Here is a 14,366-nt window from a genome sequence, read left to right on the forward strand (position 1 = left end):
GACTGGTGACACTGTAGGCAACAGACGTAAAGCGTGGACTGGTGATGCTGTAGGCAACAGACGTAAAGCAGAAATGACCTGGGTGCACAGGGATGTGTGAGCACTGTAACTACAGCTTTTATTTCAGCTTTGGAAAGAAGGATCAAAGAAACATATAGTGAGTCATATCAGGATCATGTGCCCAAACTTAGGGTCACAGAACGGGGGCCAAAATGAGTATGCGAACTTGCTTAATCGCCATTATAGCCTATCTCTTACTCAACTGTTATGCAGCTTAACCAGACCATAATGGTAGACAACAGTCACCAATTGGTCTATAGTTCAGTCTTCATTTCCTAATCACGTGATGGTTGTCATGTTGTATAGTTTGTCTTTACTTGAATTTTCTCATAGAAACAATGGTAAAATCACTAACACTTACACAAGAAAGTATTATTTCAAAATATATTATCTACTCTTAGGATCAGTTAATTATATATATATATATATATATACATATACATATATATATATATATGTATACACATTTTCAATATACAGAATCTTACCTAGAGAGTTCAGAAGCTTAACACCCTGACATTTAGCAAAGAGTAGCATTAGTTACCAAACAGTAGGTTTGGATTTAGGGACACTGGTGAAGATCCAGGTCCTCCACACAAGGCTTCCTGCAGGTCACATGACAGTCTTGACTCTCAGCACCTCCTTTATGTGAACTAGATCTAACATCCACCCCCTCCTCCAGTCATATTCAGCACACAGAGTCATTATGTTGTTGCCATTGGCAACTTGCAAATAGTTGCTGAGCTTTGAACCGTGCTCCTGCATTACCTGTGAGATATTAGTGGTTAGTTATCAGTACGAGGCTCAGTTAAAAGCTAAAAATAAAATCAGAGCTGTCAGTTTATGGTGAGGCACGCTGTGTTCAGAGTTTGTCTTTGGAGCCAAGCGGTGGGTCTGCGAGCAGTGAGTTACAAAATGCTCCTCCTATCCAAGTACCTGAGAAACAGCAAGCTGAGCTATCCTAAATATGTGCTCTAATTTCCAACACTGAAATATGTTATGAATTATTAAGACACTGCAGCATGAAGCCCGGCTCTGCTTGCAGGAGACCTCTGTGGTGCATTGCAGGGAAACATGAACAACAATGTCAGATCTAGCCAGGGAAGTCAGTTCTGAGTCCCATGCGCTCTTGCTGCGCTGCAGCCCAAGGTACCCAGGGCACAGAGCTCAGCACCTGGCCTGAGCATCGGCAAGGCGATTTTGCAGGAAAAAAATAGTAAATCAGGAGAAGAACCTCTCTGTTCTGCTTCATATTGCTCTAAGAACCAGATTAAAAACAGAAGATTCCAATAGAGAAGCCAGTTAAAGCAAGTGTTCGAAATGTATTTAAAAAAAAAACAAACGGTCTATTTTGAAAGGAGATAGTGACTGAAAAAGAATAATAGTCACTGACATTGAATGAAGTACGGTAGTTTCCAAAGCATCCCTGGGGCCTGAGTAGAGTCTCGCTGCTGTTTGTCACTATGGTGCCATTATCTCGCAGTATTCCATCAGCTAGCATCACCCCATTTTCTAGTTGAAGAAACTGATTTAGTTAACTACCCTAAAATCACAAACTGGCCAGTTCCAGGCTTTCTTTTTTTTTTTTTTTTTTTTTTTCTCTTTTTTTCTTTTTCTTAGTAATCCCTAGTATCACTCAACTATGTCAAGAAGAGAGTCTTCATAAAATGCACTTTAAACTTAAGTGATTGAAAGAGCTCTTGGTTGCCTAGCAACAGGGCTTTCAGTGGTAAGCAATGTGGCAGGCTGCAGAAAACCCCTAGAGGGGAGAGGAAACCTGGAATCTCCCTGTAGCTTGCCTGCTGTCTGGAGTGGGGAAACCCGTTTGAGCACTTGGCCCAGGGACCTGCAAAACGACCCCCGGGGTCCGGAAGATCATCAAGTTTCTTTGATTGTGCTGTCAAAAATGACCCTTCGAGTTACTGGGTCCCCAATGTCTGTGTGTAGATCCTGGTTTGTTTGTTTGTTTTGTTGTTACTGCTGTCGATGGTTTTGTTTTGTTTTTTCAAATCATGGACAAGACATCTTTGGGCATTTCTGTTCAGATTCCCTATCTCACCCTATGTGACTGAGCTCTCTGCCACCATACGGTTTTCTGCATAGCTGTTTGCAGTGCAGGTGTTTGTAGAGTAGCAGAGGTTCGCCAGGCTATGATCGTGTTCAGGAAATAGTATGAATAAGTCTCACAGACCATCTTCTACCTCCTTGCAGGTCTGTAAAGGATAAGAAAATGCATACAGGTACCCTTAAGATGGGGTGGGGAGGGGGCCGTTTTCAAACTCTGAGCCACTTTAGAGATCCTTTAGCTAAGAACCATTGTATTTGAATCCCAATGCTCTGTTAGTGATCTTGGAGAACCTTCTTTTATGATAAGGTTTAAATTGCCATCAGTCCTGGAAATTCTTATCTGTGTCCTAAAGCCTGAAAGAAAAAGAGAAAGAGGAAAAAGGAAAAAATGAAACTCCTGTTGACTTTCCTGAAATCCTGAAATCACACGAGACCAGCAGCAGCAGAGATGGAATCCAGACTTGTGCTTTCTGATTATATATTCAGCGTTCCTCTTCGAGGTCTTAGACTCAAGCAGAAAAGATAGTTACATATAGTGTAGGAGCCATAAAGAGATAGTATCATCAGCAGCCAGGCGTGGGCCAGAGACACAGCTATACAGGGCTGCCAGCGGCCCAAGGAGTTTATTCCAGAGAACTCCACTGAACGGAAGTCGGGAGCCTCAAGTTTGCTGCAGGAAGGAATTCAAGAAGAGTCAGGAGGTAGCCGTAGTTGGAGTTTATCAAAAGGAGACTTTAAGCATAGAATGGCACCAATAAAAAGGATAGGTGCTCAAAGAAAGTGTGAGACACATCAAAGTGTGGGTGTGGGCTTCTCAAAGAAGTATTACCCTTGATGAACTTGACTATGGCTACTTACATAATTTGGCAGGCTGTGAGGTTACGTCTTCAAAGAGTTGCTAAGAAACCCAAGTGACCTCATAGGCTGGTTTTTGAAGAGCACCAGACAGGATAATTGCAGTTGATGAGCTATAATCCAAAATCCTAAGAATTGCACAGGAAGCTAAGATTTTTACTATAAACAAAAATTAATAGCCTTTTGGGGGGGTGAACTTTCTAGAAAATATCTGATGAAGGAGGACTGTCATGCTCAAGGTCTTATTGCTCAGCCTGTAAGCATTCTGTGTACCTTGACATTCCTTAAAAAACATTTCTAAATCAAAGGAATATTATTCTACACCAGCAACTTTCACAGCAAATATAAATTGTGCTAGAATTTTTTACTTATAGCTGGTAAGAGGCTCCAATCAGACTCTGGAGTAAGGAGGCTCTTTCTCTGTTTCTTCGCTTTCTCCAAACTTTCTCTCCTGCCTTCATAGTTGTAAGTAAAGCAATAAAGGGGAGAGACATTGCACTTGGGAAGAATGAGAAAATGAATTTATGTAAGAGGCAACATTTATTTCTGGATGATATTAGTGTCTTGTTATTTATTTGTTTCTTCACTTTCCAGACTGTTCTAGGTCCTTCCCACCTCTCCTGTAAGTCCTACTCTCATATCCTCTCCCCCATTCCCTCTTCTCTTTTCCACAGAGGAGAGACCCCTCAACTCACCCTGGCACACAGCAGGACAAAATGTATCCTCTCCCACTGAAGCCAGGCAAGGCAGCTCAGCTTTGGGAAAGGGATCCAAAGACTGGCAACAAAGTCAGAGACAGCCCCTGCTCCAATTTTTAGGGGACCCACATGAAGAACAAGCTGTGCATGCGCTACATAAGTGTAGGGCACCTAGGTTCAGCCCATGAGTGTTCTTTGGCTGGTGCTTCAGTCTCTGTGAGCCTCCATGGGCCCAGGTTAATTTACTCTGTAAGTCTTCTTGTGGTGTCCTTGACCCATCCAATTCCATCTATCCATCCTCCGACACTTCCACAAGACTCTCTGAGCTCCACCTATTGTTTGGCTCTGGGTCTCTGCTTTTTTTTCCATCAGCTGCTAGATGAAGCCTCTCAGAAGACAGTTAAGCTAGGCTACTGTCTGCAAGCATAGCAGAGTATAATTAATAGTGTCAAGAGCTACCTCTCTTCCATGGGGGTGGGTCTCAAGTTGGGCCAGTCATTGGTTGGCCATTCCCTCAATCTCTGCTCCATCTTTATCCCTACACTTTTTGAAGGCGGGACAAATTTTGAGTCAAAGGTTTTGTAGGTGGGTTGGAGTTCCCTGAGTGGCCACCTCCTGTAGCCAGGAGGTAGTATTTTAATTAGATATTGTAGAATAAACACAATTAAGGCTCTGGAGTTAAAAAATGACTTTGGAAGAACAATTATAACTATGTAAAAAAAATAGCACTGACAGTAAGATGATACAGAGAGAGTTGAAAAAGTTGGACAAGTATGAAACAAAGAATAGTGAAAGAAGGCAAAGGGGATAGTTAGGAAGCCATATGGGGTGGGTGCAGTAGCTTTTATTGTGCTGAGCAAGGCACTGAGAGATGTCAACAGTTGTAACAATGGCATGGCCACTGTGTAATGCAGTGGCTTAAGGAAGTTATAGTAATACTGCACATAAAATGTAGTAGGTGTAAAGACAGATTATATAGCTATTGTCATTGCCCAGGAAAAGGCATGAGGCAGCAAGGAGAACGGAGGTTGTTGGGAAAGAGGAGGAAATGGGCTCAAGACTTCAGAGGCAGAAAGAGTGGAATTATGGGATGGGGCCATCCAAGGTATGCATCATGTGTCTGAGGCCAGGCTGAAAAGCATGGTGATTATGCCAGAGACACAGCCGTAGATTTTGACATCATCTACCCACCAGAGAACATTTCTTAAGTGGATGTAGATTAATGTTTAAAATAAATAATGTGGATTATTTATGAATCTGTAGCACCTAAATGAAGTATCAGGGTTCTGAATTATAGGGAAAATGATTTTAATTAGAATATAATCTTCATTCAACAAAATACACTGACCTCACATGAGAAAGTATCTTGTTAGTGAAGGATGACAGTACAACATATTACATTATGTTGTATTTCATGTACTGTTCAATGATTTGAAATGCAAAGCAGCACTACTACAAACCTATTGTGTCTCTAGAAGCACAGATGTGGGTATTTTTTATCTAAAATTACTGGGATTGTACATGCATACATATTAGTATGTGCTTCTACATTTAGAGCAGGAGGTACAACAATGTCTGCTGTCAGGGGTGGCGGAACCACAATGAACCACTTATAGCTAGCTGCTCCCTGAAGAGCAGACTAAGCAGACAGAGGTCAGGTTAGAACACAGACACAAAGCAGAAAGGTTAGGTCTGAGGCCATGAGCTGGACTGTAGTTCAGAGGCAGAGTGCTCACCTACTGTTCACCTAGCTTCTGAGACCATAAGCCCATATGAAGGAGAGTATCTATAAGTAACAGTTAATTCTTGATCGGGGCCTTCATTTCTACACAAGGACATCTGATGTAATAACAGTGCAGAATCGATAGACTTCTATAATATGGAGATGTCTTATCCCTTAAATCCAGATGTTAAAGTTTGCTTTGAGAATATATAAATAAATCAATGCACATGATGCAGAAAATAGGTCTAATCTTTAAGACACATGTCAATAGAGGTACACTGAAATCAATGGGGGCTCACTTTTCTATTTCTCTTTGAGTTCAGATTCATGTCTCCATGCCATCAGAAAACACCAGGACACACAGACAGAAGGCTGACTGTGGACTCAAAACTCAGGGTAAAAAACGAACGCAAGATTGCAGCTCAGCCTTCAGTCCAGTGATCTTGTGTGACTACAGAACAAACTCAGAGCTGGTTGAAGCAAGAGAAGTCATTGATACCACCCAAGCAAGCCAGCCAACTTCCTCAATGACATCTTTGAGTCAATATAAAATGGTTCAGGATTACCTTGGGGAGTTACCTTCCTTAATGTGTGGCCCTGGTAGGTGAAATACATCCAAGAGTATATGGTCAGCACTAATTGGACTAGATAGGATTTTTTAAAAATGAGAACATAAAGTAGGGTGGGTATGGAATGGGAGGGTGGATTTGAGGAGTTGAAGGATGACAGAGATGATAAATGTAAGATAGGATTATTCCCTGGAGAGATGGATACATTGAGCCTTTATGATTCTCTGCTTCCTGGTTGCAGAAGCAATGTGACTAGTTCTCCTAAGCTCCTGCTGCCATGACCACCCCACCATGGTGGACCACACTCTTGAACTTTGAGTTGAAATAAACTCTTTATTTCTTTAGTTCCTGTTGCCAGGGCATTTCATCACAGCAACAGTGAACATAACTAAATTAATTTCACAGTTGCCAGAAAAATGCCTTTATTTTCCAGTTTCTCAGTAGGCAGCACATTGTGTTTTAAGATGTAGCCTCCTAAAAATGCTTTGGTTTGTTTGTCATAGACATGACATCATCTTGAGGGAGCTGAGGATGTAGTTGTTTCTCTTTGATTTTTACATTTTTGCTTTCATTGTCTCCTGCTCTGCATTCTGCATTTTCAGGATTTATGGATGTCTTTTAAAAATGTCACTTGAAAGAGAATAAAAATAGGAAAGTATGGAGTTTCAAGAATGTTCTCTTAGCATGGTAATACTTACTAAACTATTGTGTCAGGCTCTACCATAACTACCAAGGGATGGCTTAGTGGCTAAAAGGGCTTGCTGACAAGCTTGATGACCTGAGTTCAAACCCCAGGGGCCTACATGTTAGAAGGAGAGAACTGACTCTTGAAAGATGTTCTCTGACATCCACATTTGTATCATGGCAGTCAGGGGCACTCATACACGTGCTTGCACACACACACACACACACACACACACACACACACACATGCGCGCACACGCACAAAAATAAATAAATACCTGTAATAAAAAATAGCAATTGTCAGCAGCTTAGGACGTATGTCCTAGTATTACAATTTACTTCTGAAGAAACTGAAGCACTGAGAACTTAAGGGGCTTAACATTATTTATGTGAATCATGTATTTGAAAGCTATTCACTGGCTTTCTCAGCCTCAGATACCTACTGGGATACCTCAGTGTGCTGCCCCTAATGACCTATAAATAATACAGGTAATGAAAGACCACAGAAGACCACATCCAAGTTTCTTCAGTTAACCCCACCTTGAAAAATTCTATAAACTATATGCTCCTCTGCATCAGTTGTAATAAATGAATGGCCTAAAGTACAGATGCAAAAGGAAGTATCCAAGCTTAACTATTCAAGACTATGGAGTGGTATAGAGGGAGGGGCATGCTTGCCTATGCATACCACCTGGCTGAGAGTTTACCTTCGGCCTCTTAGCTGTGCTATTCTGAAGACACATTATTGCTGCCGCCTTTCCCCGGTCTCATTTTTATTCTGCTTGTGGACTAAACAGACCCCACACAACCCATCTGTTTCTGTGGCTGGTATGTAGATGAGGAGACTAGCTCTCACATTCTAGACCAGCCTGCAGAATCTCATTCTGCTCATAAACCATCCCCCAAAATTCAATTCGGGAGCTCTGAGGCTGGAGTTGCTGGAAGATAGGTGGTGCTAACTCAGAGTCAATACAATACAAACCAGGACGGCAGCCATGCTGCATTTGTGCCAATGCAGGCACATAGTCAGTGAACCCAAAGGGAATGAATGAGAAGCAGGCATTGTGCTGGGACCCAGGACTACCTCCTGCTCCCCACCCCAGGGGATCTTTACTACAATACGTCACACCAGGTGGCTTAAGGCTGAAGCTCCATTAGCCTGTGTGATGACATTGACATTTGGTGAAGCTAATGATGCATTACACATCACAAATATTACTTCCTAGGCCTCCCAATTCTAACTTTGTAATAGTTTCTGTTTTGTTCCCTGGCACGTAGACTAGTTCTCCAGGACCATAGCAATTCTGGAATCAGATGTATTAGTACAGCTCAGAAAAATTTTAATACTTGCTGTCGATGGCTGCCTTTGAAGCTATGGAGCAGCGCCTACCCCTTCTTTATGCATTTTAACAATGATGAGAACTTGCAAATTCATTTTAATGATTTCCTCACTGAATAACAAGGGACGCAAAGGACTTGACAGTGGGTAGAGCATGGCTGCAGTTCAGGAACGGGCGGACTAACTGGGAACCACAGAATCTGCACATTAGATTTCCCTGTATGGAAACAAGTTGGCTTGTTTGATTTAGGGGCAGAGTTGGTGCATGTGGTGCTTGATCTGATGTGGGGTTGGGTTAAGATTCTGGGACTAGGGGTCATTTTTCACTTTGTCACTTATTAGGCAAGTGACCTGGAGTGATGACCTCTCAGAGCCTCAGTTTCCCAAGTAAATGGACTTGTGAGGGTTCAATGAGATAACCTAGGTGACGTGTTCAGCAAAAAGTCTATCCTGCTCTTTTCCTAAGTGTCTTAGGTAAATTGCTTGGAGAGGCTTGTTCAATGTAAGAGACAGATAATTGGTTCATTCTGGTAAAAGTGCCATAAAGGGGAGGAAGCCCTGTTGGTGCAGGCCCTTTTTATCATCTCTCCTGTGTTTAGAACAAAATACACCTAGAAGAGGGTTGAATGCATCAGTCAGACTCTTTTGGAAACTTGCCTTATAATAGGCTACTGTACACTCTCGGGAAAAGCCACCCGAGACAAGTGGGAAGGAAAACATGTTGTAATGGAAGCAGCACAGGGAAAATGTCAGCTATTTAGGGCTGACCTCTGTCTATTTGCTCTCTAGCAAGTCGTGGAACTTCCCTCAGTGTTTGTTTCCTTATTTACAAATGAGGAATATGGTTCAATGACCTTTGCAGATGGGTCCCTTGTTTAGCTATGAAGTCAAATTCCCGCATCAAAGAGGGATTTCTGTAGTTCAGGTGATGAGCCTCCTGCCCTGGGAGAATCATAAGCATTTACAAGAGGCAGCTACTCAGTCTATCTACCATCCCTAAATGGGTTTGTAGCTTAGACAGTGTCCAGGATCCCGCGATGATGGTGGCACAGTCAAGAAGAACCCAGGGAATCATTTCCAAACAGGGGAGTGTTCTACATAGCCAGCCCTATTTTTATTTTTTACAGTACCCTTAATGTTCAAGATCTTGTAGCTTTTATAATAGTGCTTATTTGAAATGGTTTACTCAGTATCTATGCCCATTGGTAAATCTATTTCACTATAGATTTTAAAATCTCTCTTTATAACCTGTGAATCCAAATGTGTTAACAGATGAATGAGTTCTCTTTTCATCCTGTGCCACTTTGATCAAGTTTCTTTAGGACCCAGACTGAGTGGGTCCCAAAAGACTCTGGCTATTGGTCAGTAGATTAATAGGTGACATCAAGACCATTTGAAACACTGGAGTGTGAGTCAGCAGACACTCGGTCCAGTAACAAGCATCAAGGAACCTAAAAGTACAGAGGAGCCCTATGTGTCCTCGAGGCATCAGGGAAAGGAATTTTTCTCTTGGCACTTACAATTTCCTCTTCAAATGGGGGAGGCCAGTGAAAGGGTGAAAATAGGTAATTTAAAAGACTTATTTTCAGTTCTAAATTCTGTGCTTTAAGTCACTTTGTATATTGAGATTGTACATTATCTCAAAGCTGTACTTGGAAACTACACAGATTTAAGAGACACTAAAATGACTTCTCTGTTCAAATATGACTTCCCAGTGGCTAGATACATTTCAGTCTCCTCAAATCCACTGTTCAAATTCTTTACAAGATATAATTTTCCACTTTCAATATAATGAATCTTCTGGTCACTTTTGAACTATAATATTAAATATGCAGTCCAGAGGATTGGCAATATTTCTTGTCACAGGCATCTATTGTTAGCCCTTGCCCATGTCTGTAATCCCAGCATTCTGGATTCTTAGGCTTTCTGTTGTAGACACACACACACACACACACACACACACACGTATGTATATGAGTAGGGTTCTCTATAGAACACCAAGCTACAAAGTAAGACGACATCTTTAGGAAAACACAATTGTCAACTTTCTTGCTTCATTCTATGTACATAAGTTCTTTTATTACTTTCTCAATTGCTTTAAGTTTTTTATTTTCAAAAGTTTTATATAGGCTTACAATAAAATGTGATTACATCTACACACCATCTCCTGCCTTTGCTTCCCTCCATATATACCCCAGCATGTCCTCTCAACCAGACGCCTGGTTTGGTGATAGAGTAGCTCACTCGTCCAGCAGTCCAGCGGTTTGACCAAATAAGTGTTTTTCCATTAGTGCCTAATTCCAGTAAAGTAAGGTTTCTCTGAACAAGGATGAAAACAGACCAGGACTCTGTGCATAAGCATAACTATTTAAAAGGTAATTTATGGCATGATCATTTAGCAAAACATGAATGGCAGGCTCTACCTTACACCATATGGCTTCTTGAGCCATGGGCTTTTGACCACGATTATAATACCAGCCATGACCTAAATACGTCTGAAGGCTGGATAAATGGCTCAGTGGTTAAGGGCACTGCCTGCTCTTCCAGAGGTCCTAAGTTCAATTCCCAACAACCACATGGTGGCTCACAACCATCTATAATGTTATCTGATGCCCTCTTCTGCAGATAAAGCACTCATATACAATAAATAAATCTTAAAAAAAAACACCATCTGAACCCCTAAATAACTAAGTTACCTAGACTTCAGCTCCATCAGAGACTTGAGAAGGAATAAACTTGATTACCTGAGTATGCCAGGAGTACAGGTTAGTAGCTTTCCAAATAAGAAGATGACAGAGACAGTTTGCTACTTGACTCGTCACCCAAAACTCTCTAGAATGTTGGAATGCCTTCTTTAGCCTTCTGCCTCAATATATCTGACAGACATATTTGTGAGGCAGGAACTATTGAGGACTTGCTTACCGCGTCTTGAGAGAGTTTGGCCATTGACTCTGCCTGCATCTGAGCTTGCCCTTTTTTAAGGCCAAATTCAGTCTGTAGGAGAAATGAGGATATTTTGTCCAGTGGCTTTTTTTTTGCCACATTTGAAGCCATCTCCATAAGGAGGTTCTTTTATTATTATTATTATTATTAATTTATTTATTTAATTTACTCAGACTACAACTCAATTGTTATTCCATCATTTGTATCCTTCCATTCCTCCCTCCCTCCCACTTCCACCCTGTTCCCCTCCCCTCGGTCTAAGACTGAGGGGGATCTCCTCCCCCACTATATGGTCTTAGGCTATCAAGTACACAAGGAGTTTCTTTGACGTTCATCATCATCTTTGACTTAGGCTGGGTATTGCCAGGAGTTAGCCTGTCTCATTTTCAGTGAATCTTTAAAATAAAAAGACATTTTTAAATGCCATAATATGCATGTCTCTGAGATTTTTGAAGACCTTATCTAACTATCTTACCTTATCTTTCTATAGAATCATATCTATCTGCTGCACCTAAGATGTATATTCTTGTGGCAAAAGTAGACTAGTAATTGCCATGACCATGATTTCACTAACAATCAACTTGCATAACTTATTTATTCTAAGCAGGCTGCAATAGCACCCTCAAAGCACTGGAAGTAAACCTTGAATTATAATTGAGTTCTATGGGTACAGTACCTAACATTAGAGTAGAAATATATATATATATATATATATATATATATATATATATATATATATTATGTGTGTGAAGAACAATGTTACATTAAGATGTTTCTAGGTCTACATAGATGTTTTAAGTTGATAATGACAATATGTGATGGAGATTGATTTACATTCAGAAGTTTAGATGCACCAAGATAGGAAAGATGTTTTCTTCAAAGTACAAATAGCCAAAACACTAAGAATGTAACATTTATGTAATTCCTGATTGTGTCATGGTTCCTCTTGCTTTAGGTAGTCTACTGTATATATGTGTAATAATATGAATATATATGTAAAAATATAAAATTTTTAATTAATAATGACAACAACAACAACAACAACAACAATAATAATAATAATATACCAGGCACAAAATTCTCCTCCCGCGAAGCCGGCCTCCAATTTGGCCAGAAAGCAGTTGTTTACACCCTTAGTCTTCTCGCCACTATTGTACTAGCAGGCACAGCTGGCCTGGCAGGATGGTATTATAACATACAGGGTCCAGCACTGGAAAAACCACCGATGGGTTTTCACTCCTCAGCATCCTATACAGCACTAGGAAACTGGCCAGCATGGGAGAAGTTTCTGGACTTGTTTGAAAATGACATCCTACAGCCAAAATGTTCTCACTTGATTTCAGTAAATATAAATAAAACACCATAGCTTTCCTTTTAATTTGCATAAATGTATTAAGTATAATAGATGCCAAAATACATGAAAATTTAAATGAAAAATTATATAAAATCTCTTTTTCTTTGAATAAGCATATCAGAAGAGCTTTGAAAATCAATGAAAAAGTCAGAAAGGGACATCCAGTGTGTGTGTCCTTGGGGGGAGGGTCTTTTCACTAGAGACTACATTTAGAGAGGTAAAACATTGATTGCAAGTGAGCAGGTGTTTAGCTTTGAGGAGTCTTAGAAGAAAGCTCAGGTGTTTGGGTTAAGCACTTACTGTGGGTCAGAGGCTTATGTGCTAAACCACAGTCCTCAGTGTAACAGTATTGAGATTCTGGAACTCCTAAGAGGAAGGGACTAGTGGACAGGGGTTGGGTCATTGGAGTGTGTGCACATCGATGGGATGGATGTGAGCTGCTTACACCCTGGCTAGTTTTCCTGAAAGCGAGTTTATATAAGAAGAACAAGCCTGTCCCTTGGCTCTTTGTGGTTTTCTTTCTTTCTTTCTTTCTTTCTTTCTTTCTTTCTTTCTTTCTCTTTTTTTCAAGACTGAGTTACTCTGTATAACAGCTCTGGCTGTCCTGGAACTTACTCTGTAGACCAGGCTGGCTACAAACTCATGGAGATCTGCCTGCCTCTGCCTCTCAAGTGGTGAGATTAAAGGTGTGCGCCACCACCACCTGGCTCTGGCTTCCTTTCTTTCTTTTTTCTTTTTCGTTTTGAATAATTTTAAAAATATATTTTATTAGTTTATTCATATTACATCTCAGTTGTTCTCCCATCCCTTGTAGCCTCCCATTCCTCCCTCCCTCCCATTTTCCCCTTACTCCTCTCCCCTATGACTGTGACTGAGGGTGACCGCCTCCCCCTGTATATGCTCATAGGGTATCAAGTCTCTTCTTGGTAGCCTGCTATCCTTCCTCTGAGTGCCACCAGACCTTCCCATCCAGGGGGCGTGGTCAAATATGGGGCACCAGAGTTCGTGTGAAAGTCAGACCCCACTCTCCACTCAACTGTAGAGAATGTCCTGTCCATCGGCTAGATCTGGGTAGGGGTTCGAAGTTTACTGCCCATATTGTCCTTGGCTGGTGCCATAGTTTGAGCGGGACCCCTGGGCCCAGATCTGCCCATCATAATGTTCTTCTTCCTTTGTTAACATGTGATTTCTATCTCTCCCACCTCTGTTTTGCCATGTACTATCTTCATATACAAATAGCTGATTGCCCTTGCCAGAACTGAGACAATACTGGCCCCTTTTTCTTGAATAGTCAGAGCTGGGGTTTAAACAATGCTTGTTCCCTTTGTCCAGACTGTGTGCCACACTGTCACACACCAGAGTCAGGTGTCTTCAGCTGTAAATCTCCTTGCCAGTAACCCAGGTGTGTAGCTTTCTATATAGAAGAGAGGTGAGCAGTGGGGCTGAGACACATTTGACACACCTGCCTTGGCAATGGAGTGAGAAGGTGAAGCTTTGCTGCGAAAGCTCATTGGCTGTACTTCTGACTGTCCGAGGTCCTCAGGCAGCGTTCTTAAAATGGTCAAATATCACTTATCTTCCTAGCTTAGAAACCACAACACTTTCTTTAAGTTATAAAAGAGCTCAACTAAATGACTGTAAATATATAAAATGAATATTTAAAAGGTCTTTAAAAATTACCTTTGCTTACTTGTGTTTGGGTGTAGGGGTGGAAGTCAGAGGACAATGCACAAGAGTCATGCCTGTGCCCACCATGTGGGTCCTGGGGGATCAGGCTTAGCAGCAAGTGCCTTCACTTACTGAACTGTCTTCATCCCAACATGGGATTTTAATAGTCTTCATATTTTTCTCTTCCTTGTAAGAGTCAGTATCAAACAGTCACAAAGGCTCTTCATGTTCATGTTCAAGCACAAGAGGGCATTGCTCTCTCTGTGTTCCTCGTCTACATCATGACAGAATTGCGTGCATCACTTGTGCCACCTGGGTTTTCTCTCTTCTTCCGTGTAAGTCTACATTCCCAAGTTGGTAGGGGTTCTTTGAGGACAAGGGTGGATTTGAACTCAGGGAGCACCAA

The sequence above is a fragment of the Acomys russatus genome, chromosome 18 (genome assembly GCF_903995435.1).
Source record: "Acomys russatus chromosome 18, mAcoRus1.1, whole genome shotgun sequence".
NCBI classification, from domain to species: Eukaryota; Metazoa; Chordata; class Mammalia; order Rodentia; family Muridae; genus Acomys; species Acomys russatus.